This window comes from Heptranchias perlo, unplaced genomic scaffold, assembly GCF_035084215.1.
Source record: "Heptranchias perlo isolate sHepPer1 unplaced genomic scaffold, sHepPer1.hap1 HAP1_SCAFFOLD_163, whole genome shotgun sequence".
NCBI lineage: Eukaryota > Metazoa > Chordata > Chondrichthyes > Hexanchiformes > Hexanchidae > Heptranchias > Heptranchias perlo.
In genome coordinates, this window is record NW_027138892.1 from 175964 (window position 1) to 201830 (window position 25867).

Genomic DNA, 25867 nt, shown 5'->3' on the forward strand with positions numbered 1-25867 from the left:
TTATATCGCGCCTTTAACGGAGTAAAACGTCCCAAGGCGCTTCACAGGAGCGATTATCAAACAAAATGTGACACGGAGCCACATAAGGAGATATTGGGACAGGTGAGGTAGGTTTTAAGTGTCTTAAGGGAGGAGAGAGAGGTCGAGAGGCGGGAGGTTTAGGGAGGGAAATCCAGAGCTTTGGGCCCAGTCGGTTGAAGGCACGGCCGCCAATGGTGGAGCGATGAAAATCGTGGATGGTCAAGAGGCCTGAATTGGAGGAGCTCAGAGATCTCGGAGGGTTGTCGGGGTGGAGGAGGTTACAGAGATAGGGAGGGGCGAGGTCATGGAGGGATTTGAAGACGAGGATGAGAATTTAAAATTTGAGATGTTGGTGGACTGGGAGCCAATGTAGGTCAGCGAGCAGAAGGGGTTCTCCTCCTGAACGGTGGTTTGAATGTTTGGGGGGCGGGGCTGTGATAAATATCTCGATTTAATATAATGATCCCACTTTTCAACTACCCCGAATTATTACAATGCTGACCTGGAACAATCTAGAACATACCGCAAAACAAGACATTAAGATCAATGGTCACTTTAGCAAGGAGTTTAAAAGATTCTTCTAAGAAGGAGAAGGCTCAATAAATGGACTGTGACCATTTCATGATGGCCGATTTATTTGTGTCCAGGGAGAGGGATGAGACACATGAAATGTTTCACACATTTCAAATCTCCGCGGTCAGACTGGCGATTGTTTATTGATCAGGAAGATGGCTGGTAATAATCTGAGACCCAGTGAAGAGGTGAGAACAGAGCAGCAGGGAATGATCCCAGAACAATAGGAGCCAGCAGCTCACCGTCTGGTCCCTGTGTCAGGGACAATACACAACACCTCAGCTCCAGACCAGGAACAGAGAGCTGCTGTTAACGTGGCCCAGCCCTCGCAAACTGCTGGAACTGTGGGATGGAAATCAGACTTTGGGTCTTGGAGGCTGCTTTAGGGGCTCAGTGGCTCATCGAAAGAATGATTTCTATTAAAGAGCAGGGCTCTGCTCCATCACAGACTGATACTGTATAGTACATGGCAGAGTAAAGCTCCCTCCACAATGTGCCATCAAACACTCCGGGGGCAGGTGCATCAAGGGTTAGATCAAGATTAAATCTCACTCCACACAGTCACAGAGGATGTCATTTGTGACTTTGACAAGGGCCGTTTCAGTACTGTGGCAGGAGTGGAAACCTGATTGGAGGGATTCAAACATGGTGTTGTGGGAAAGATGGACATGGATTTGGGAGGCGACAACACTTTGGAGAGGAAAGGGAGGTGGGAGATGGGGTGGTAGTTTGCAAGGATACAGGGGTCAAGGGTGGGTCTTTTATGAAGGAGGGTGATGATGGAAGATTTGATGGGGAGGGGAACAGTACCTGAGGAGAGGAGACCATTAACAATGTCAGCTGACATGGGGCCAGGAAGGGAGGTTGTGTGGTCAGCAGTTTGGTGGGAATAGGGTCGAGGGAGCAGGAGGTGGTCAAGAGAGCTCAGAGAGGGCATGAGGGGAGATAGGAGAGAAACTTGGTGGGCGAGGGGAATGGAGGGAGAGCGGCAGAGGCAGCTGAATGAATGGTCTCAATCTTAGTCACATCCCCCATGATTGTCTTTCAATTTATCTTAAATCTTTCTCTTCTGGTTATTAACCCTTCCATCACTGGAAACAATTTCTCCTTCCATACTCTGTCAATCCCTTTCATAATTGTGAATACCTCCTTTGAATCGTCCGTTAACTTTCCGGTTGTAGTCTCAGTGCCCTTCCTGCTAATCTGTTTTTCAGTTCCCATATGGTCGAGCGGTGAGGAATTATGTTTTTCACCCAAGTGGCCCGGGTTCGACTCCCGGTGTGGGGTTAGTGAACTTTTAGTCCCAGCCTCCCAATTTGCCTGCAGTCCAGGCTGTGGCTGCTCCTTCCTCTCTCACTTCTGTGTCAGCTCCACAATCACACTGAGAAATGAGGCAAACCACAGCTCTGAAAGGGACAGTGCACCAAAAACCCAGTCCCACAAGCTGAAGGGAAGCAAGCAACAATGTCCCGACAGGTCACTCAGCAGCTGGGCAGCAGCTCATGGCCAAGCGTTTGACGACAATCGTCTTATCATTTACTGTAAAACCCGAGTCTGAGTGAAACACGCACAGAACAATCTTGAAACACTCAGCGGGTCGGGCCCCATCTGCGGAGAGAACGGACCAATTGACTGAGAGTCTCAATGATTCGAGGAAAGAGACACGGCCCACTGTGAGAAACAAGGAACTTGCATTTGTATCGCACCTTGCACATCCGCAGGACATCCCAACGCACTTCACTGGAACTTCAGTCACTATCGTTTTATAAGAGAACGTAGCAGCCAAGTTGTGTACAGCAAGATCCCACAAACAGTGATGAGATATTGAGCAGATCGCCTGTTTGTAGGGTGCTGATGGTTGTGGAAAGAATATTGGCCAGGACACCGGGAGAACTCCCTGCTCTTCACAAATTGCCACGGGACATTTAAAACCTCGGAGCAGAAAGAAGGACAGCACCTCTCACGATGCAGCTCCCTCTCAGAACGACACAGTCAGTCTGGATCATGTGTCCCAGTCCTGGAACGGGAGATGGAACCCACACCCTTCTAAACACCAGCCTGACTACCTGGTGTTACTCTCACCCTTGGCTAGTCATGAAACAGACTGTGCCACTCCCAGAGTAACTGATGACCACAGCCTCAGCCCTGGGTCCCGGTCTGCACCATAACCGCAGCCTGTTACCGCTCATAGAAAGTGGCGTGGGATTCCTGAGTTCATTCTGTGATCTGCATTGGGGGAGTGGGACTACATGGATTGATCTTGCATTGAGCCGGTAAGGACTCGATGGGCCAAATGGCCTCCTTCCATGCTGTAAACTTTCTATTTTTCTATGATTCTATGTGGGTGGAGAGGAATACAAGGAAGTGATCAGAGATGGCCTTATCCATGATTGTCACAATCGGGAGGAGAGAGGCCACGTGAGATGGCAAGGTCGAGGGGGTGGCCATGAATATGGATCGGGGAGTTTCGATGCAGGGAGAGATTAAGGGAGGATAAAGAATCACATAATAGACTTGTTAGCAAAATTGAAGCCCATGGGGTTAAACGGACAATGGCAGTGTGGATCCAAATTTGGCTAAGGGGCAGAAAACAGAAAGTAGTGGTGAACGGTTGTTCTTCAGATTGGATGCAAGTATACAGTGGTGTCCCCCAGGGCTCAGTATTATGGCCACTGCTCTTTTTGATATATATTAATGACTGGGACTTGTGAGTACAGGGTATAATTTCAAATTTTGCACATGACACGAAACTCGAAAATGTAATAACCAATATTGAGGATAGTAACAGCCTTCAGGAAGACATAGACAGACTGGTGAAATGGGCAGAAACATGGCAGATGAAATTTAATGCAGAGAATTGTGAAGTGATACATTATGGTAGGAAGAATGAGGAGAGACAATATAAACTAAATGGTGCAATTTTAAAGGGAGTGCAGGAATAGAGAGACCTGGGAGTGTAGTTACACAAATCTTTGAAGGTGGCAGGATGAGTTGAGAAGGCTATTAAAAAAAGCAAATGGGGCCCTTGGCTTTATCAATTGAGGCACAGAATAGAAAAGCAAGGAATTGATACTAAACCTTTATAAAACACTGGTTGGGCCTCAGCTGGAGTATTGTGTTCAATTCTGGACACCAAACATTGGGAAGGATGTCAAGGCCTTCGAGAGGGTGCAGAGGAGATTTACTAGAATGGTGCCATGGATGAGGGACTTCAGTTATGTGGAGAGACTGATTAATGTTCCATCTGAACTGCCCCATCAAACACTCCCAGGACAGGTACAGCACGGGACATATTCAGAATGAAGCTCCCTCTACACTGTCAAATCAAACATTCCCAGGGCAGGTACAACACGGGTTAGATACACAGTAATGCTTCCTCTACTCTGTGCAGTTTAGATCTCGCCTCAGATTTCAGATAAAAGGTTGCTTTGCTGCACAGTCTGCTGGTGTCTCTCTGTATCTCTGCACCCAGTTGCACCGCTCTCGACCTTCATCTGTTTGTGCCTCTCTGCATCTCTGTACTCAGTTACACCGCTGTCCACCTCCCTCTGCAGGTGTCTCTCTGTATCTCTGTACACAGTTACACCGCTCTCCACCTCCCTCTTCTGGTGTATCTCTGTACTCAGTTACACCGCTCTCTACCTCCCTCTGCTGGTGTGTCTCTGTATCTCTGTACTCAGTTACACCGCTCTCCACCTCCCTCTGCTGGTGTCTCTCTGTATCTCTGTACTCAGTTACACCGCTCTCTACCTCCCTCTGCTGGTGTCTCTCTGTATCTCTGTACTCAGTTACACCGCTCTCTACCTCCCTCTGCTGGTGTCTCTCTGTATCTCTGTACACAGTTACACCGCTCTCTACCTCCCTCTGCTGGTGTCTCTCTGTATCTCTGTACTCAGTTACACCGCTCTCTACCTCCCTCTACTGGTTTCTCTCTGTATCTCTGTGCACAGTTACACCGCTCTCTACCTCCCTCTGCTGGTGTCTCTCTGTATCTCTGTACTCAGTTACACCGCTCTCTACCTCCCTCTGCTGGTGTCTCTCTGTATCTCTGTACACAGTTACACCGCTCTCTACCTCCCTCTGCTGGTTTCTCTCTGTATCTCTGTGCACAGTTACACCGCTCAGTCTGTCCCCGCAGCTCCTCCGGGAGTTCAATGATTTTTAAATGAAGACTTTTTCCTGTGTGACTTCTGAAGTTTTGATCAGTGAAATGTTTGTGAAAGAGACGGATTGTGAGCTTGTAGTGTGGGACAGAAGTGATGTTATTTAATGGAGAAGCCACAAGATGCTATAAATTGAGTAGTGGTTTCTGTCCTGTGGCGGTTATCACGTTTGCCTCCCACGCGAGCGATTCCCGGGCGGGAACCTATTTTGGGAATTCGCTCCATGCGAATCTCCAGAGTGAGTTTCTTCTCCTGTGAAATGGGGGCGATAATTGGCTTTTCCTGCTAAATGTAGCAACGGCTGCACCACATTCCTTCGGGGGAGAAGGGATTTTGGAGACGAGATGATGGAAGAAAGTGCCCACGAACCTGATTAAATGAGGCCAAACACAAGATAATATTAAGATGTCATCAGCTGAACATTAACATAACCTGAGCTCCGACATCTGGTCTGGTCCCATTCCCCCAGAGTGAGGAATGAGCGGGAGGGGAAATTCCACCCGGTTTATATTTTCCTCCAAGGAGATGTCACAAAGTCCAATTGACAGTGGAGCCGAAAAAGTTGAGTTTGGAGAGCGTGAGATTGAAGATCTAAAGGTCTCTGGGTTTGATTCTGTGTTCGGCAATTTTTGTTGCTTTGTTCTCGTTCTTTGAGTCGATTCTCGCATTTATTTGCACTGAAATTTTAACCGGCACAGAAAGATTGGGGAAGAAATAGACAGGCATCAAGAATGGGAAATAGAATCATAGAAGTTACAACATGGAAACAGGCCCTTCGGCCCAACATGTCCATGTCGCCCAGTTTATACCACTAAGCTAGTCCCAATTGCCTGCACTTGGCCCATATCCCTCGATACCCATCTTCCCCATGTAACTGTCCAAATGCTTTTTAAAAGACAAAATTGTACCCGCCTCTACTACTGCCTCTGGCAGCTCGTTCCAGACACTCACCACCCTTTGAGTGAAAAAATTGCCCCTCTGGATCCTTTTGTATCTCTCCCCTCTCACCTTAAATCTGTGCCCCCTCGTTATAGACTCCCCTACCTTTGGGAAAAGATTTTGACGATCGACCTTATCTATGCCCCTCATTATTTTATAGACTTCTATAAGATCACCCCTTAACCTCCTACTCTCCAGGGAATAAAGTCCCAGTCTGTCTAACCTCTCCCTGTAAGTCAAACCATCAAGTCCCGGTAGCATCCTAGTAAATCTTTTCTGCACTCTTTCTAGTTTAATAATATCCTTTCTATAATAGGGTGACCAGAACTGTACACAGTACTCCAAGTGTGGCCTCACCAATGCCCTGTACAACTTCAACAAGACATCCCAACTCCTGCATTCAATGTTCTGACCAATGAAACCAAGCATGCTGAATGCCTTCTTCACCACCCTATCCACCTGTGACTCCACTTTCAAGGAGCTATGAATCTGTACTCCTAGATCTCTTTGTTCTATAACTCTCCCCAACGCCCTACCATTAACGGAGTAGGTCCTGGCCCGATTCGATCTACCAAAATGCATCACCTCACATTTATCTAAATTAAACTCCATCTGCCATTCATCGGCCCACTGGCCCAATTTATCAAGATCCCGTTGCAATCCTAGATAACCTTCTTCACTGTCCACAATGCCACCAATCTTGGTGTCATCTGCAAACTTACTAACCATGCCTCCTAAATTCTCATCCAAATCATTAATATAAATAACAAATAACAGCGGACCCAGCACCGATCCCTGAGGCACACCGCTGGACACAGGCATCCAGTTTGAAAAACAACCCTCGACAACCACCCTCTGTCTTCTGTCGTCAAGCCAATTTTGTATCCAATTGGCTACCTCACCTTGGATCCCATGAGATTTAACCTTATGTAACAACCTACCATGCGGTACCTTGTCAAATGCTTTGCTGAAGTCCATGTAGACCACGTCTACTGCACAGCCCTCATCTATCTTCTTGGTTACCCCTTCAAAAAACTCAATCAAATTCGTGAGACATGATTTTCCTCTCACAAAACCATGCTGACTGTTCCTAATTAGTCCCTGCCTCTCCAAATGCCTGTAGATTCTGTCCCTCAGAATACCCTCTAACAACTTACCCACTACAGATGTCAGGCTCACTGGTCTGTAGTTCCCAGGCTTTTCCCTGCCGCCCTTCTTAAACAAAGGCACAACATTTGCTACCCTCCAATCTTCAGGCACCTCACCTGTAGCGGTGGATGATTCAAATATCTCTGCTAGGGGACCCGCAATTTCCTCCCTAACCTCCCATAACGTCCTGGGATACATTTCATCAGGTCCCGGAGATTTATCTACCTTGATGCGCGTTAAGACTTCCAGCACCTCCCTCTCTGTAATATGTACACTCCTCAAGACATCACTATTTATTTCCCCAAGTTCCCTAACATCCATGCCTTTCTCAACCGTAAATACCGATGTGAAATATTCATTCAGGATCTCACCCATCTCTTGTGGTTCCGCACATAGATGACCTTGTTGATCCTTAAGAGGCCCTACTCTCTCCCTTGTTACCCTTTTGCCCTTTATGTATTTGTAGAAGCTCTTTGGATTCACCTTTGCCTGATCTGCCAAAGCAATCTCATATCCCCTTTTTGCCCTCCTGATTTCTCTCTTAACTCTACTCCGGCAATCTCTATACACTTCAAGGGATCCACTTGATCCCAGCTGCCTATGCATGTCATATGCCTCCTTCTTATTTTTGACTAGTGCCTCAATCTCCCGAGTCATCCAAGGTTCCCTACTTCTACCAGCCTTGCCCTTCACTTTATAAGGAATGTGCTTACACTGAACCCTGGTTAACACACTTTTGAAAGCCTCCCACTTACCAGACGTCCCTTTGCCTGCCAACAGACTCTCCCAATCAACTTCTGAAAGTTCCTGTCTAATACCATCAAAATTGGCCTTTCCCCAATTTAGAATTTTAACTTTTGGGCCAGACCTATCCTTCTCCATAGCTATCTTAAAACTAATGGAATTATGATCACTGGTCCCAAAGTGATCCCTCACTAACACTTCTGTCACCTGCCCTTCCTTATTTCCCAAGAGGAGGTCAAGTTTTGCCCCCTCTCTAGTCGGGCCATCCACATACTGAATGAGAAATTCCTCCTGAATACACTCAACAAATTTCTCTCCATCCAAGCCCCTAATGCTATGGCTGTCCCAGTCAATGTTGGGAAAGTTAAAGTCCCCTACTATTACCACCCTATTTTTCTTGCAGCTGTCTGTAATCTCCTTACATATTTGCTCCTCAATTTCCCGTTGACTATTTGGGGGTCTGTAGTACAATCCTATCAAAGTGATCTCTCCCTTCTTATTTTTCAGTTCTACCCATATGGACTCAGTGGGCGAACCCTCGGATATATCCCCTCTCACTACTGCCGTGATGTTCTCCCTAATCAAGAACGCAACTCCCCCTCCTCTCTTACCTCCTGCTCTATCTTTCCTATAGCATCTGTACCCTGGAACATTGAGCTGCCAGTCCTGCCCCTCCCTTAGCCATGTTTCAGTAATAGCTATAACATCCCAGTCCCATGTACCCATCCATGCCCTGAGTTCATCTGCCTTGCCCATCAGACTTCTTGCATTGAAATAAATGCAGTTTAATCTAGACTTCCCTTGGTCTTTGCCCTGCTTTCTCAGACCATCTGTCCGGTCATGTTCTGTACACTCTCCCTTACTGCCTTTTGTTTCTGTCACCACTTTATTTCCCACTGACTTCCTGCATCGGTTCCCATCCCCCTGCCACATTAGTTTAAACCCTCCCCAACAGCACTAGCAAACACTCCCCCTAGGACATTGGTTCCAGTCCTGCCCAGATGCAGACCGTCCAATTTGTACTGGTCCCACCTCCCCCAGAACCGGTTCCAATGGCCCAGGAATTTGAATCCCTCCCTCTTGCACCATCTCTCAAGCCACGTATTCATCTTAGCTATCCTGTCATTCCTACTCTGACTAGCCCGTGGCACTGGTAGCAATCCTGAGATTACTACCTTTGAGGTCCTACTCTTTAGTTTAACTCCTAACTCCCTAAATTCAGCTTGTAGGACCTCATCCTGTTTTTTACCTATATCGTTGGTGCCTATATGCACCACGACAACTGGCTGTTCACCCTCCCCCTCCAGAATGTCCTGCAGCCGCTCCGAGACATCCTTGACCCTTGCACCAGGGAGGCAACATACCATCCTGGAGTCTCGGTTGCGTCCGCAGAAACGCCTGTCTATTCCCCTTACAATCGAGTCCCCTATCACTATAGCTCTGCCACTCTTTTTCCTGCCCTCCTGTGCAGCAGAGCCAGCCACGGTGCCATGAACCTGGCCACTGCCACCTTCCCCTGGTGAGCCATCTCCGCCAACAGTATCCAAAACGGTATACCTGTTTTGGAGGGAGATGACCGCAGGGGACCCCTGCACTGCCTTCCTACTCTTCCTCTGTCTGTTGGTCACCCATTCACTATCTCCCTCAGTAATTTTTATCTGCGGTGTGACCAACTCACTGAACGTGCTATCCACGACTTTCTCAGCATCGCGGATGCTCCAAAGTGAGTCCATCCGCAGCTCCAGAGCCGTCAAGCGGTCAAACAATAGCTGCAGCTGGACACACTTCCCGCAGGTGAAGGAATCAGGGATACAGGAAGGATCCCTGAATTCCCACATCCCACAAGAGGAACATGACACGGCCCTGGGATCTCCTGCCATGACTTAACCCTTAAATTAGCTTAAGAACAACTACAATGTCAAGAGAAAAAAAAAGGAAAGAAAAACTACTTACCACTCCCTTTAAGGAGTTTACTCCTTTAAATTGTTCTCAATTTAGAGAATGTTAACTACACTAGGGACCTTGATTCACTAAAAAATAAACGCTACTTCCTATAAGACCTGCAGACCTTCCCTTTCCTTTTACTTCAGTTACTGCAGATAAGGAGAAATACTCACCTGAACCTATTCACCAATCAGGTGCCTCCCCTGTGTCGCGTCCCGATCTGATTCCTGACGTCACTTCGAACTCGGTCGCAGCTCCGCTCGGCTCGGCTCCTCTCAGCGCTCTGAAATCCCGCCTTTTATCGGACGCTCCCTCCGCTCCGCTCGGCTCCTCTCAGCGCTCTGAAATCCCGTCTTTTATCGGACGCTCCCTCCGCTCGGCTCGGCTCCTCTCAGCGCTCTGAAATCCCGCCTTTTATCGGACGCTCCCTCCGCTCGGCTCGGCTCCTCTCAGCGCTCTGAAATACCGCCTTTTATCGGACGCTCCCTCCGCTCGGCTCGGCTCCTCTCAGCGCTCTGAAATCCCGCCTTTTATCGGACGCTCCCTCCGCTCGGCTCGGCTCCTCTCAGCTGTTCTCAGCGCTCTGAAATCCCGCCTTTTATCGGACGCTCCCTCCGCTCGGCTCCTCTCAGCTGTTCATATTGATAGCGTCTTTATTGAGCTTTTATTTCTCTATTCTCTTCTGCCTTTTTCTCTGGCATTTGTCTCTCGGTGCCGGGAGACCATTTGATTTGAGGCATTTGTCCTAAACTGATGTCTTTTCCACATCTCGGGGCGGTCAGACCCGCTCTGTCTGTTACTACTTGTGACCATTGACGGGAACAGACGCGAGTTAAACGTTTACCAGCAAACCGACAAAGAGATAACACAACGGGAATCAAACTCATTGGGCATGATTTTATCGAGGGGGGGGGGGGGGTCATGGGAGGCGGTCAGGGGTCATGGGAGCTGGTCAGGGGTCATGGGTTGGACAGTCATCGGTGCGAAGACTCAGTCATCGGGGGCTGGGTTCGGGGGTCATCGCGGGGGTCGGAGATCATGGGGTTTGTCGCTCGTGCAGGGGTGTCGGAGATTTGGAGGGGGTCAGCCGATCGCCTATATGGGATCGCGGCAGGTTGGCTTGTTGGGCCAGGGGGAAGCACTCCTGCTCCTCCGGGCCCACAAGCTGTGCTATAAAGGCATTTACCTGCTGTTTCGGGCCTTCCCGTCTCCTCTCATGTGGTGTGAAGGAGAAGGCCCAGGAATCCCGGCCCCCACGAGCTAAAAATAAAAAAGCTGTGAAAATGGAGGCCCGCATCCGAGCAACATAAACACACACACACAGACAGAGACACACAAACATACACACACCAATAACCTGAAAGTAACACAGGACGACCTGACAAACAGTGGAAGCAGCATGCTGTGGATCGAGCTAAGCGATCCCACAAACAACGGATCAGATCAAAGCTCTGCCGTCCTGCCACATCCAGTTGTGAATGATGGTGGATAATTAAACAACGAACGGGAAGAGGCTCCATGAACATCCCCATCCTCAATGATGGTAAAGCCCAGCACGTGAGTGCAAAGTGTTCGCAACCGCCTTCAGCCAGAAGTGCCGAGTGGATGATCCATCTCGGTCTCCTCCCGAAATCCCCACCATCACAAAAGCCAGTCGAACATCGAGGTGAAGAGTGAAGCTGAGAGCAGATTTTAAAACCGCTGGAATATCAGTGAAATTAAATTGAAAAACTCTGAGTCAGTTGCACTGCACATTCCACATCCAACATTGGAGATAAATACTTTTGAAAACGTTGAATCGCCGCGTTGAGAAATTGAACCACGTTCTCCCGCGTAAGAAGCAGGGACACTCACCACAATACTAAAGAGGAACTGCTGCATTGAATGTACACTCACCCCAGATGGTGTTAGACATGCTTCATGTGTCACTGCATTTCTTTTAACTATTTATTTGATGACAGTTTGTTTAATTTTCCACGGGCCACTCTTGAAAGAATCTTTTACATTTCCATCTCTTTGTTAGTCAATAACTGACTTTGTCTTTCTTTCGTTCTTTCTTTCTCTCTTATCCTGGTGAGTTGCTCCGCGTCAGTCCGGGGTTTAATTCCCCGACGGGGAGGAAGCATTTATAAGACGCCAACTTTTAATTTTATGTCTTCGCCGAGCATCTTCCCAAACAAAAACTACAGAGAAAAAAAACAGGTGATTGCCACTTTCAGAATATTATTGTACGGAGACTATTTGAGGACTGGATGCAGAGTAATTGTGATTTTCACGAATTGGTGGTTCAGGTGACAGATTCGAAATTCATTCATTTCCCCCGCGCAGGTTCAAATCTGACAGACTTCAGATCCCGTCATTCATCAACCTGTTTCATCTCTGCGTTTCAAAATTCAACAAGTATCTTCTAGAATTAATAATTCTTAAGTGAATTAAAATTCCACAGCATTGAGTAACCCCGAGTTTTATGCTCATTTTAATTGATCTGCAAGATTTCACGAAATCTACGACAGAAATAGAACAAAAGTCAGCCAAATTATCCATATTCTGACTCTCAGTATTTCTGAGTCAATCCATGTGTATGTGTGTCTGTCTGTCTGTGTATGTGCCTCATATTTTCTATATTTTCCTGAGAAGATCTGTCTCTTTCTGTCTCACTCTCTCCCGCGTTACCCACATCATGATCCAACATGAGATGGAAAAGTGGTCGGTAATTCTTCTTTCAACAGTGGTCCGTGGAAAGTGAAACAAACTGTCATCAAATGAACAGTTCAAACAGATTCACTGAAACGTGAAGCATCTGTCGTGAATATACGGCAACTGTCTGCACCAATTCCTCGTTAGTATAGTGGTGAGTATCCCCGCCTGTCACGCGGGAGACCGGGGTTCAATTCCCCGACGAGGAGGTTATTGCTGCTTTCGAAGCTTCACTTTCATTTATCTGCAATATTGGATGTTGAAAATACAATGAAAAACTGACTCGGCCTTTCCCACTTCCACAAACTGATTTCACAGCGATTTTAAATATCTGCTCTCTGCCTCACGCTTCAGCTCGATGTGAGAACCACAATGATGGGCAAGAAATAAAACGCAGAATCGGTTGTCACCAGCCCGAAACAGAGAGAGACAGGTCTCGGAACAGGCGCAGACATGAAAGATCGCGCAGACATGAAAGATCGCGCAGACAGCAATGAAACTGATGCATGTTTCAGTGAATCTATTTTAACTACTTCTTTGATGACAATTTGTTTAACTTTCCACATGCCACTGTTGAAAGAGGACTTACTTTCTATCTCTTTGTTAGTCAAGGTCCAGAGAAAAATTATTTGAGGAGCAGGGAAAAAGTGACAGATAGAAAGGAAGAGAGAGACACTCAGAAACGCATATAACAAGTGTGACAGACATAGTCATATTCACACATACACAAACACACACATTCCTCTCTACATAAACACTTACACACAAACATACACACACCAATAACCTGAAAGTAACACAGGACTACTTGACAAACAGTGGAAGCAGCATGCTGTCGATAGAGCTAAGCGATCCCACAAACAACGGATCAGATCATAGCTCTGCAGTCCTGCCACACCCATTTGTGAATGATGGTGGATAATGAAACAACTAACGGGAAGAGGCTCTATGAACATCCTCATCCTCAATGATGGTAAAGGCCAGCACGTGAGTGCAAAGTTTTAGAAACCGTCTTCAGCCAGAAGTGCCGAGTGGATGATCTATCTCGGCCTCCTCCCGAAATCCCCACCATCACAGAAGCCAGTCGAACATCGAGGTGAAGAGTGACGCTGAGAGCAGATTTTAAAACCACTGGAATATCAGTGAAATTAAATTGGGGAAAGTGGGAAACTCCGAGTCAGTTTTACACTGTTCTTCCGCATCCAATATTGGAAATTAATAAGAGAAAAGCTTTTGAAGGCGGAGAAAGTTTAATTGCCCCGTCTGGGAACTGAACCGCGGTCGACCGCGTGACAGGCGGGGATACGCACCACTATACTAACTACTGCGTTAACCGTACACTCATCCCATATGGTGTTAGACATGCTTCATGTATCAGTGCATTTCTTTCAACTAATTATTTGATGACAGTTTGTTTCATTTTCCACGGGCCACTCTTGAAAGAACCTTTTACATTTCCATCTCTTTGTTAGACAACGAACAACTGACTCTGTCTTTCTTTCGTTCTTTCTTTCTCACTTATCGTGGTGAGTTGCCCCGCCTTCGTCCGGGGTTTCATTCCCCGACGGGGAGGAAGCATTTATAAGACTCCAACTTTTAATTTTATGTCTTCGCCGAGCTTCTTCCAAAAAATAAACTGCAGAGAAAAAAAACAGGTGATTGTCACTTTCAGAATATTATTGTACGGAGACTATTTGAGGACTGGATGCAGAGCAATTGTGATTTTTACTGACTGTTGAATAAGGTGACAGATTCGAAATTCATTCATTTCCCGCGCGCAGGTTCAAATCTGACAGACTTCAGATCCCGTCATTCATCAACCCGTTTCATCTCTGCGTTTCAAAATTCAACAAGTTCCTTGTCGAATTAATAATTCTAAAGTGAATTGAAATTCCACGATGTTGAACACCGCGAGTTTTATGCTCATTTTAATTGATCTGCAAGATTTCACGAAATCTGCGACAGAAATCGATGAAAAATCAGCCAAATTATCCATGTTCTGTATCTCTGTATTTCTGAGTCACTCCATGTGTATGTGTGTCTGTTTCTGTGTGTCTGTGTCTGTTTGTCTGTGTATGTGCCTCATAGTTTCTATGTTTTCCTGCGTCGGTCTCTGTCTCTTTCTCTCTGCACAGAGTGAGACAGAAAACTGCTCACTATTCCAGGATCATCCTGGAATCCAAAGATATCCCCTGTACCTCTTCTCGACCACAAACCGTCTTCTTGCACCTCCTGCCTCTTCCACACTCACCAAAAAAATTGCGAGGAGCTCCTGGACTATTCTGTCACAAAGATTGAGACCATCCGTTCAGCTGCCGCTCCGGTGGAAAGCTCTCCACTGGATCGGCATACCGAGCACAAAAGAAGATGGAGTGGTTGTTGGAGGCCAATCATCTCAGCCCCAGGACATTGCTGCTGGAGTTCCTCAGGGCAGTGTCTTTGGCCCAACCATCTTCAGCTGCTTCATCAATGACCTTTCGCCCATCATAAGGTCAGAAATGGGGATCTTTGCTGACGATTGCGCAGTGTTCAGTTCCATTCGCAACCCCACAGATAAGATGCAGTCAGTGCCCACATGCAGCAAGAACTGGACAACATCCAGGCTTGGGCTGATAAGTGGCAAGTAACATTCACGCCAGACAATTGCCAGGCAATGACAATCTCCAACAAGAGAGAGTCTAACCACCTCCCCTTGACATTCAATGGCCACATCCCATGAACGATTAAAAAAATACAATAATGGCGCGGGTGGGATACAAAACCATGGGTGCAGAGCACAGTGGATTAGCAGTCCGTTTCCGTAACCACTCGGCCACCTTGTCGCATGAACAGTGCAAAGAAAGCCCTTTTATTTTGTAAAAGGAAAAGTCTTGGACTGAAAGGTCAGAGTAAGAAAGCCGCTTTTCAATCACCAGTTCCCAGATTCTGAGGGCAGCAGAGGTGACAGGGTAGTGTGGCTGAGCGATCGAAGGCGCTGGATTGAGGTCCCAGTTTCTGTGGGGGCGTGGTTTTAAATCCCACCGCTGCTACAATTTGAGGTGCTGGTTGTTTTGGCCTCATCGCTCAGAATCCTTCTTTTCGAAGCAGCGCCATTGCTGTTGTTCGGGCACAACTGCCACACCTGATGTCCCTCGTCGTGATCGTTTTGTGGTTAATACTCTGCGTTGTGGTCGCAGTAACCTCCGTTCGAATCCGAGTCTCCACAGAGTGTCATTTACCGATTTTCTCCATTTTTTTTAATTCGTTCACGGGATGTGGGCGTCGCTGGCAAGGCCGGCATTTATTGCCCATCCCTAATTGCCCTTTAGAAGGTGGTGGTGAGCCGCCTTCTTGAACCGCTGCAGTCCGTGTGGTGACGGTTCTCCCACAGTGCTGTTCGGAAGGGAGTTCCAGGATTTTGACCCAGCGACAATGAAGGAACGGCGATATATTTCCAAGTCGGGATGGTGTGTGACTTGGAGGGGAACGTGCAGGTGGTGTTGTTCCCATGCGCCTGCTGCCCTTGTCCTTCTAGGTGGTAGAGGTCGCGGGTTTGGGAGGTGCTGTCGAAGAAGCCTTGGCGAGTTGCTGCAGTGCATCCTGTGGATGGTGCACACTACAGCCACAGTGCGTCGGTGGTGAAGGGAGTGAATGTTTAGGGTGGTGGATGGGGTGCCAATCAAGCGGGCTGCTTTATCTTGGATGGTGTCGAGCTTCTTGAGTGTTGTTGGAGCTGCACTCATCCAGGCAAGTGGAGAATATTCCATCACACTCCTGACTTGTGCCTTGTCGATGGTGGAAAGGCTTTGGGGAGTCAGGAGGTGAGTCACTCGCCGCAGAATACCCAGCCTCTGACCTGCTCTCGTAGCCACAGTATTTATATGGCTGGTCCAGTTAAGTTTCTGGTCAATGGTGACCCCCAGGATGTTGATGGTGGGGGATTCGGCGATGGTAATGCCGTTGAATGTCAAGGGGAGGTGGTTAGACTCTCTCTTGTTGGAGATGGTCATTGCCTGGCACTTATCTGGCGCGAATGTTACTTGCCACTTATCAGCCCAAGCCTGGATGTTGTCCAGGTCTTGCTGCATGCGGGCTCGGACTGCTTCATTATCTGAGGGGTTGCGAATGGAACTGAACACTGTGCAGTCATCAGCGAACATCCCCATTTCTGACCTTATGCTGGAGGGAAGGTCATTGATGAAGCAGCTGAAGATGGTTGGGCCAAGGACACTGCCCTGAGGAACTCCTGCAGCAATGCCCTGGGGCTGAGATGCTTGGCCTCCAACAACCACTACCATCTTCCTTTGTGCTAGGTATGACTCCAGCCACTGGAGAGTTTTCCCCCTGATTCCCATTGACTTCAATTTTACTGGGGCTCCTTGGTGCCACACTCGGTCAAATGCTGCCTTGATGTCAAGGGCAGTCACTCTCACCTCACCTCTGGAATTCAGCTCTTTTGTCCATGTTTGGACCAAGGCTGTAATGAGGTCTGGAGCCGAGTGGTCCTGGCGGAACCCAAACTGAGCATCGGTGAGCAGGTTATTGGTGAGTAAGTGCCGCTTGATAGCACTGTCGACCACACCTTCCATCAGTTCGCTGAAGATTGAGAGTAGACTGATGGGGCGGTAATTGGCCGGATTGGATTTGTCCTGCTTTTTGTGGACAGGACATACCTGGGCAATTTTCCACATTGTCGGGTGGATGCCAGTGTTGTAGCTGTACTGGAACAGCTTGGCTAGAGGCCCAGCTAGTTCTGGATCACAAGACTTCAGCACTCCAGCTGGGATGTTGTCGGGGCCCATAGCCTTTGCTGTATCCAGTGCACTCAGCCGTTTCTTGATATCACGTGGAGTGAATCGAATTGGCTGAAGACTGGCTTCTGTGATGGTGGGGATATCGGGAGGAGGCTGAGATGGATTATCCACTCGGCACTTCTGGCTGAAAATGGTTGCAAACGCTTCAGCCTTGTCTTTTGCACTCACGTGCTGGACTCCGCCATCATTGAGAATGGGGATGTTTGCAGAGCCTCCTCCTCCTGTTAGTTGTTTAATTGTCCACCACCGTTCACGACTGGATGTGGCGGGACTGCAGAGCTTTGATCTGATCCGTTGGTTGTGGAATCGCTTAGCTCTGTCTATAGCATGTTGCTTCCGCTGTTTAGCATGCATGTAGTCCTGAGTTGTAGCTTCACCAGGTTGGCACCTCATTTTTAGGTACGCCTGGTGCTGCTCCTGGCATGCTCTTCTACACTCCTCATTGAACCAGGGTTGATCCCCTGGCTTGTTGGTAATGGTAGAGTGAGGAATATGCCGGGCCATGAGGTTACAGATTGTGCTGGAATACAATTCTGCTGCTGCTGATGGCCCACAGCACCATATGGATGCCCAGTTTTGAGCTGCTGGATCTGTTCTGAATCTATCCCATTTAGCACAGTGGTAGTGCCACACAACACGTTGGATGGTGACCTCAGTGCGAAGACGGGATTTCATCTCCACGAGGACTGTGCGGTGGTCACTCCTACCAATACTGTCATGGACAGATGCATTTGCGACAGGTAGATTGGTGAGGACGAGGTCAAGTAATTTTTTCCCTCGTGTTGGTTCGCTCACCATCTGCCGCAGGCCCAGTCTAGCAGCTATGTCCTTCAGGACTCGGCCAGCTCGGTCAGTAGTGGTGCTACCGAGCCACTCTTGGTGATGGACATTGAAGTCCCCCACCCAGAGTACATTTTGTGCCCTTGCTACCCTCAGTGCTTCCTCCAAGTGGTGTTCAACATGGAGGAGGACTGATTCATCAGCTGAGGGAGGACGGTAGGTGGTAATCAGCAGGAGGTTTCCTTGCCCATGTTTGACCTGATGCCATGAGATTTCATGGGGTCCAGAGTCAATGTTGAGGACTCCCAGGGCCACTCCCTCCTGACTGTATATCACTGTACCGCCACCTCTGGTGGGTCTGTCCTGCCGGTGGGACAGGACATACCCAGGGATGGTGATGGAAGAGTCTGGGACGTTGGCTGAAAGATATGATTCTGTGAGTATGGCTATGTCAGGCTGTTGCTTGACTAGTCTGTGGGACAGCTCTCCCAATTTTGACACAAGTCCCCAGATGTTAGTAAGGAGGACCTTGCAGGGTCGACTGGGCTTGGTGTTTTGCCGTTGTCGTGTCCGGTGCCTCGTGGTCCGTCCGGTTTTATTCTTATTGTGACTTTTCGTAGCGAGATTTTACAACTGAGTGGCTTGCTAGGCCATTTCAGAGGGCAATTAAGAATCAACCACATTGCTGTGGGTCTGGAGTCACATATCGGCCAGACCGGGTAAGGGCGGCAGGCTTCCTTCCCTAAAGGACATTAGTGAACCAGATGGGTTTTTACGACAATCCGGTAGTTTCATGGCCATCATTACTGATACTAGTATTTTAATTCCAGATTTTTATTTAATTAATTGAATTTTTTAATTGATCTTATGACTCTGGATTTCAGTCCAGGCCTCTGGATTACTAGCCCAGTAACATAACCACTATGCCACATATGCTAAGAGAATGCAGCAAGAAATCAATCTTTCGCACAAGAAATAATATTATTTTGGTGAAACCTTTTAATTCCGTCAAATCCCAGCACTCTCACATGCCTGTCCTTGATGTTCCACAGTTCAAACCCGCCTCTTCTCCCAGCTTTTTCTTCCTTCCACAGTCAATGGGCCGCCTTTACTTCCCTCCTTCTATTTCATGGACACTTTCCTGCTCCATTGCCGACTCTAACATTCACTTTCGCGATCGCACGCCTTTCAGTTTGTTCTGCTCCGACCGCTGTTTCTCTTGGGCACATGTCCCATTCGCACCAATGTTCATTTGTGCCTTGAAACCAGTCGATACATTTCGATCTGCGTGACCGCTCGACAGACAAACACGACGAAAGCAGGGCTGGTCTCTGGAAAGACAGCCGCCCGATTGTTCACGAAATTTACTTGGGGAATCTTGTGATCCAGGGGATGGTAACTGAAGAATTGGTTTTTTGTTTTGATGCTTGTTGGCTCTTTTCTCTCAGCAGTTGAGTTGCGTGAGTGACGGGCAGCGCTGCAGAGCTGCGAATGGCGGTTGAAAGGTTCACATTTGGCAAGTTGGGGCGGTGCAGTGAGATCGGAAGTGTTCCGCCTTGATCTTAATAGTTCTGTTGAAACCTGTGATTGAAACGAGTAGAGGATAAATGTAAAGAGCGCCTGTGGGGAAAAAGGAGCGATTACAGGCCATGAGCGGAAGGTCTTTCAAATTCTCGTGGCGCAGGACGCTGTGTGCGGAAACGGCAGATTTTAAACGCATGTGTCGGAAAGTAAAGTGTGATCTTGTGTGTGAGAAGAGCACAAGAAAGTTGTGCTTGAAGCTGCGCCCTTGAGGCAAGTTGCAGGTTGTCAGGAAAACTGCTATCGTGAAAGCTCAAAAATAAACCCAGAAACTGCTGGCAACACTCAGCAGGTCAGGTAGTATCTGTGGAGAGATACTCGCTTCACCGGGGGCGTCATTGTGCACTTTGATTAATACTAAAGACCTGGACAAGATGGACGGGTTGCACCTCAACAAGGCTGGGACCAATGTCCTCGTCGGGATTTTACCCTTGACTTATCAGCGAGCGATACCGGCCTTTACTGGGCCTCAGCTATTTACAATGTATATGAGTGTAAAAAGATCTCTGACGCTCGCTCCGTGGGAAAGTAAGCTGTGAGGAGGACACAAAGTGTCTGCAAAGGGATACAGACAGGTTACGTGAGTGGACAAGGTGGCAGGTGGAGTATAATGTGGGGAAATGTGAGGTTATTCACTTTGATAGGAAGAATAGAAAAACAAAATGTTTTAAAATGGTGAGCAACTCTTGAATATTCATGTTCAGAGAGACTTGGGTGTCCTGGTGCAAGAAACACAGAAAGTTAACATGTTGGTACAGCAAGCAATTAGGAAGGCAAATGGCATGTTGGCCTTTATTGCAAGGGGGCTGGAATACAAGAGTAAGGAAGTCTTGTTGCAATTGTACGGGTCTTTGGTGAGACCACACCTGGAGTAATGTGTACAGTTTTGGTCTCCTTATCTAAGCAAGGATAAACTTGCCTGAGAGGCGATGTAAGAAAGCTTCACTTGGAGATGAGGGTGATGATGCCTTTCCTCGTGGACTCTGCCATGCTGTCTGCCAGAAGCATATCCCCGTACACTTCCAGTCGGTCTGGGTCTATCCAGTCCCACAGAGCCAACGGCAGTTTCATGCCAGAGCGCCAGTACCGAATCTGCCCCGGTGACGAGGAGATGTCGACATATGTCTTCACCGCCTGGAGGTCATTTGGTGGGCGGATCGCCCGCCGTTTATACAAACCGCGGGAATTTCCCTGCCGTTCATTTCAATGGGAATCAGAATGGTCTTGGGCCGTAGCACAAAGTGGGTGATAGCGGATAGGCCGCCCATCACACATCCCACCTGATATTCAGTTCCCTTGACTTCAGTGGGACTTGACTGAATATCAGGAGGGAGCTTCATCGAGCGATACCGGCCGTCAGGCGGTACCGTCCAGGAAGAATTCCTGCCCCAGGTGGTTTTAATAACGAGCGGTCAATCTGCAAGGCCAGTTTTACACCAGATCACCAAGCGGAAAATGTACCCCAGAGAGTCTGTAATTATTCGTTCTGGGAACTGAAGTATATAGAAATTCAAGACAATAAATTTTCTGAATTTGTACATTTCCTGTGACCAGAACCACGACCATCTCCTGTGGAACAAACGGATTTGTGTTAACATTGCAGAGAATCCATTGGAAATCCACATTGTGAATTGAAACATTCAGCATTGTACAAATTCCGGATTGGTGTCGGTCTTTCAAACATTATCACAGACACTCGCTTTATTTCATCTTATTCATCTCTCTCCCACCGTGAGATAAATATCTAACCCTCTGACACCAAAATCAACGAGCGACATATGTTTTCATCACGTTCATCGCGAAGAACTAATGGATCATCTTTAGTACAGCTGATTCAGACACTCTGAGAGGTCTCTTTGGGCCTCTGTGAATGATCAATGAATGGATTGAAAAGGGCAGGTCAGTTAAAATCTGATTTTTTACCGTATTAACAAACAGCCAAGTGATTAGGAGATTCTAATTGCCAGTTTAGTGCAGACACCATGTGATGAGTTCAGCACTCACTCGAAAGCAAACTGAGAGCTGGTCTGTTTCTGGCTCTGTGATATTGGAAGGAGTGACTGGTCGTGTTTCAGGGGTCTGTGCTGTGCTGATGACTGGAGCAGAAAAAACATCTTTGGGCTGAAATCGACACCTGATTCTTTGATGCCTCGTGTGTTTGGACCTTTTGAACATCTGCTTTGCTCAGACAGCCTGTCATTGTCCTTCTTACAGAAACAAATATATGGAAAATATACAATCCTAGAATCTCACAGCACAGGAGGCCATTCGACCCATCGTGCAGTGGCCAGCTCTTTGAAGGATGTAACCGATTACTCCCATTCCCGTGCTCTTTACCCATAAACTTTGTAATTTTTATCTTTTCAAGTATTTATTCAATTTTCCTTTTAAAGTTACGATTGAATCGAGCTCCACCATCCTTTAAGGCAGTGCGTTCCAGATCATAACAATTCGCTGTGTAAAAAATCTCCTTATTTCCCTTCTAGTTCTTTTGCCAATTATCTTAAATCTGCGTCCGTTGGTTGCCGACCCTCCCGCCAGTGGGTGAAGTTTCTCCTTATTTACCCGATCAAAACCCCTCTTAATTTTGAACACGTGGATTACTTCTACCCTTAACCTTCATTGCTCGAAGCAGAACAATCCCAGGTTCTCGAGTCTCTCCACACAACTAAACCCCATCCCTGGTATAATTCTGGGAAATCTCCTCTCCATCCTCTCCAAGACCTTGACATCCTTAATAAATTATAGTGCCCAGAATTGGACAAAATACTTCAGATGAGGCCTGAACAATGATTTATAAACGTTTAACATAACTTCCTTGCTTTTGTGTTCTATTTCTCTATTATTAAGCCAAGGAACCGGATGCTGTTTTAACGGTTTCACCAACTTGTGCTGCCGCCCTCCGCTCTAATCCCATTGCCCGTCTCTCGGTCCTGTCCCCGGGCTCGGGGACTCTCGGCCGGTCCAGGGCCCTTTAAGAGGGACGCGCCACACTGCGCATGTGCGCCGTTTATTTAAATCAAACCGCGCGATTCAAAGGAAAAGTGACGTCAGTTTCCGTCACAATAAAAACCGCTCGTTCTCAACCGAAAAAACGGAAAGTTTGTCTCGCGACACAACAGGAAGCGGTCGCTGATCCGGCGGGTGATGTGCGCATGTGCGAACATTCTCCCAGAGTGCAGCGCGGCCCGTCTCACAGATGGGGCCTTTTCTCCGCCGCTCTGCATTGTGGGAGATTCGGCCGCCATGACGGGCCCGGGTCACCGAGTTCATCCAATCACAGGTGAAGCTTCCCGGATTGGTGGAACCGACAGAGTGCAGGTGGTCTGTGGAGCGAGAGAATCTCTGAGAAGAGGGGCAGCCAATTGGGGAAATCACAGGAGGTGGTGACCGGTCATAAACCCAATCGGTGAATGACGGATTGAACCAAGGAAAGGAATGAAGAAACTCGACTGGGACCTGTGGGAACAGGCGGACTAATAAATTTAACCCGTGTCCAGTTCAGGTCACCACATTACAGGAAAGATGGGATTGGACCAGAGAGGGTGCAGAGGAGATTTACAAGGATGGTCCAGGACTGGAGAATTTTAGCAATGAGGAAGGATTGGATCGGCTGGAGTTGTTTTCATTGAAACAGAGGATGCTGATGGGGGATTTAATTGAGGTGTTTAAAATTATTGGGGGCCACGCGGACTGCGTCACTTCAAGGCGGCAACTCACCCCCACCTTCTCAAAGGCAAATGGGATGGGCAATAAATGCTGCCCTTGCCAGTAACACCCACATCCCATCAACAAATAAAAAAAGAATATGAAGGTCCTATATCCCTTAGCAGAGAGGCCAATAACCAGGGGGCATATATTTCAAATAATTGGAAGAATTCGAGGGGATCTGGGGATAATTTTTTTCACCCAGAGGGTGGTGTGGGTTTGAACCTGACTCGCTGAAAGGGTGGTAGAGGCAGAAACCAACATCGCTTTTTATAAGTACTTGGATGCGCACTTCAAGTCCCGTCACCTGAAAAGGCTGCGGACCAAGACCAAGAGTGCGATTCGGCTGGATAGCTTTTTCAGCTGGCACAGACAATGGGCCGAATAGCCTCCTTCTGTGCTGTAAATTTCTATGATTCTATAACCCCTAGGTTCAAATGTAACATGGCAAAAGATACATGTCTACGGTTCAAAAAAATATCTTTATAGGGAGGGGACAATGTAGAGTTCTGCCCGAAAATGTTGTTCACACAGACTCCATGAATTATTTTAAATGGGAATAATAGTGGAGGCACCTTGGAACAGAGGAACATTAAATTGGATGAGGGGGCGAGAGGAAAGTCACCTGTTTCTGTCCTGTAAGATCCTAAGCTTCATTGAGAATGAATTCATGAAGCATTTCTACATGGTATTTTGTTGCAACATTTTAAAAATACCCCAAAGTAGTTCTCCTGGTGTCCTGGTCAGTATATCCAGTTTGTAAAGCCTCCCTGAAATGTTTACATGTAAATCAGACAAGAGTCAGAAGAGGGTAGGATGGCCCTACACTACACTACAATGTATTGTCATCTATTGGGTTTAATGTTTCCTAACATTATTTATCAATAGTGTGAGGAAGCTGAGAGTGAAAGTGAGGAGGGGCCGTCTGACTGCAGTTTCCACTGGAAGAAAAATCACCTTGTGTGTAGTGAGCAGAAATGAATTGCTATTGTTAAAAGTTCCCACTAACTTATTATGATTCTACTGCAACAGAACGAGCCTGGATCTCCTGCTATGTTTAAACACTAAACTTCAGTGATTATAGCTCAAGTTAAATATTACTATGATTTGATTTAAATGGAGGAGTGGTTTCCACCTGCCAAAGAATGTTGTCTGAAGAGGGTGTTTACTGCTAACAGCTCCCATCCTGTTTAATAGACCCCCTGAATGTCTGATTTACCAAAAAGAAAAACCCAGCTCAGTAAAGATAAACAAATATGCTCTTATTAAATCTGAAGACCATTTTATGAACAAATTTCAGTATTTCAAAGGCAAGGTTGTCCCAGACATGGATTGTACCCAATTCACTGTAAAGTTATAAAGACACAGCCAGTTTAACGGCCAGGGGACATAACCTCGAAGTTCGAATTAGGACTTTCAGGAATGAAGTTAAGAGACACTTCTACACACAACGAGTGGGAGAAGTTAAGAACACTCTTCCACAAATGGCAGTTGATGCTAGCTCAATTGTTAAATCTATTATCTCAGGTTAAAATTTTGTTAATCAAAAAGTTAAGGGATATGACTAAGGCAGGTATATGGAGTTATGTCACAGATCAACCATGATCTCATTGAATGGTGGACCAGGCGAGAGGGGCTAAATGGCCAACTCCTGTTCCTATTGCCACCCCTCAAATATAGTGAATGATAAACAATAACGTAATCTGAAAAATAGCACTAACTACTTACAATACAATCCTGAGGGCCTGCCGTGAGGGGAAGCTGAGGATAACGAAACTTCAGTCTGTGCTCACGAGAAGACAGGTGAAATTCAAATCCAACAGAGGTAAATCACAACCGCTGGGCTCCCCGTCCCTCGCACTCTGTGCCTGTACCCAATGAGCACAACATTGCCCCCTGTGAACATTAATCTTTACACTGGGAATTGGAAATTTACTTGGAGCCCCAGCCCAACAAAACAAAGATCTTCACACCAGGGGCAGAGATCTTCAATCTTGGAAGAGAGTTCAAGTCCACCCACTTTCAATCCTATTGGTGTTTGGACAATTAGCTCCAAATGGGAAAGTTTAGGAGTTTGGAGCCCATGTGCGGATTCGAGTGATCAATGGCCACAGAGCACCAAGGGAATGATTGGGCAGTCAACCACCCGGCACCAGTACTTCAGGCCAGTCCCACTGTCCCTTCAGAGCTCATTGACCTGCACAATGAGGGCCTGGCAATCCTTCACCCATTGCTGCAGCCATCCCTGGACTGGGCCTGGATACACTATTACCAGCCATTCTGCCACGAGTTACATGGACCCATTTCAACCCATTTCACTAACAGGAGGAACTGACGGAGGAGTGCAGTGTGTTACTAACACGGTATTGAGCACTCATTGTGTCGTTGACTGGAGACAATGAGAAATGAGCAACCAGCCATTAGAAGATACCAGTGGTCACTGCTTTATTGGTCATTTGATAACTAGTTAAACTGGGTTTGCTTGTGTTTCCTGTTCAGGAACAAGGCAATCCAAGAAGCAGAGATCAGAGAGACAGCGCTCACAGTCAGGGCCAAGATCAGGACCACCTGAGACGCCACACCTATAAAGCAACAAGAAACCAATGGTTAGTGAAGGAAATACTGAGGGGAAAATGGAAACTAGCAGTCGGCCAACTCACCACCTGGACACCTCTCCTGCATCCTTTGCTCAACATCATTAAGGGGCTCAGTTGCCAGGTCTGACACATGAGGATCCAGAATGACCAAGGGTCCAAGTGAGGCCTCACCCTCCCA

At 47.3% G+C, this 25867-nt stretch overlaps 1 non-coding gene across 1 annotated transcript; it reads left to right on the forward strand.

The window, feature by feature from the left end:
- Positions 1–12367: 12367 nt before the first annotated feature.
- Positions 12368–12439, forward strand: trnad-guc (transfer RNA aspartic acid (anticodon GUC)). The gene has a single exon. It is a non-coding gene; the product is annotated as a tRNA-Asp (tRNA).
- Positions 12440–25867: the final 13428 nt, after the last annotated feature.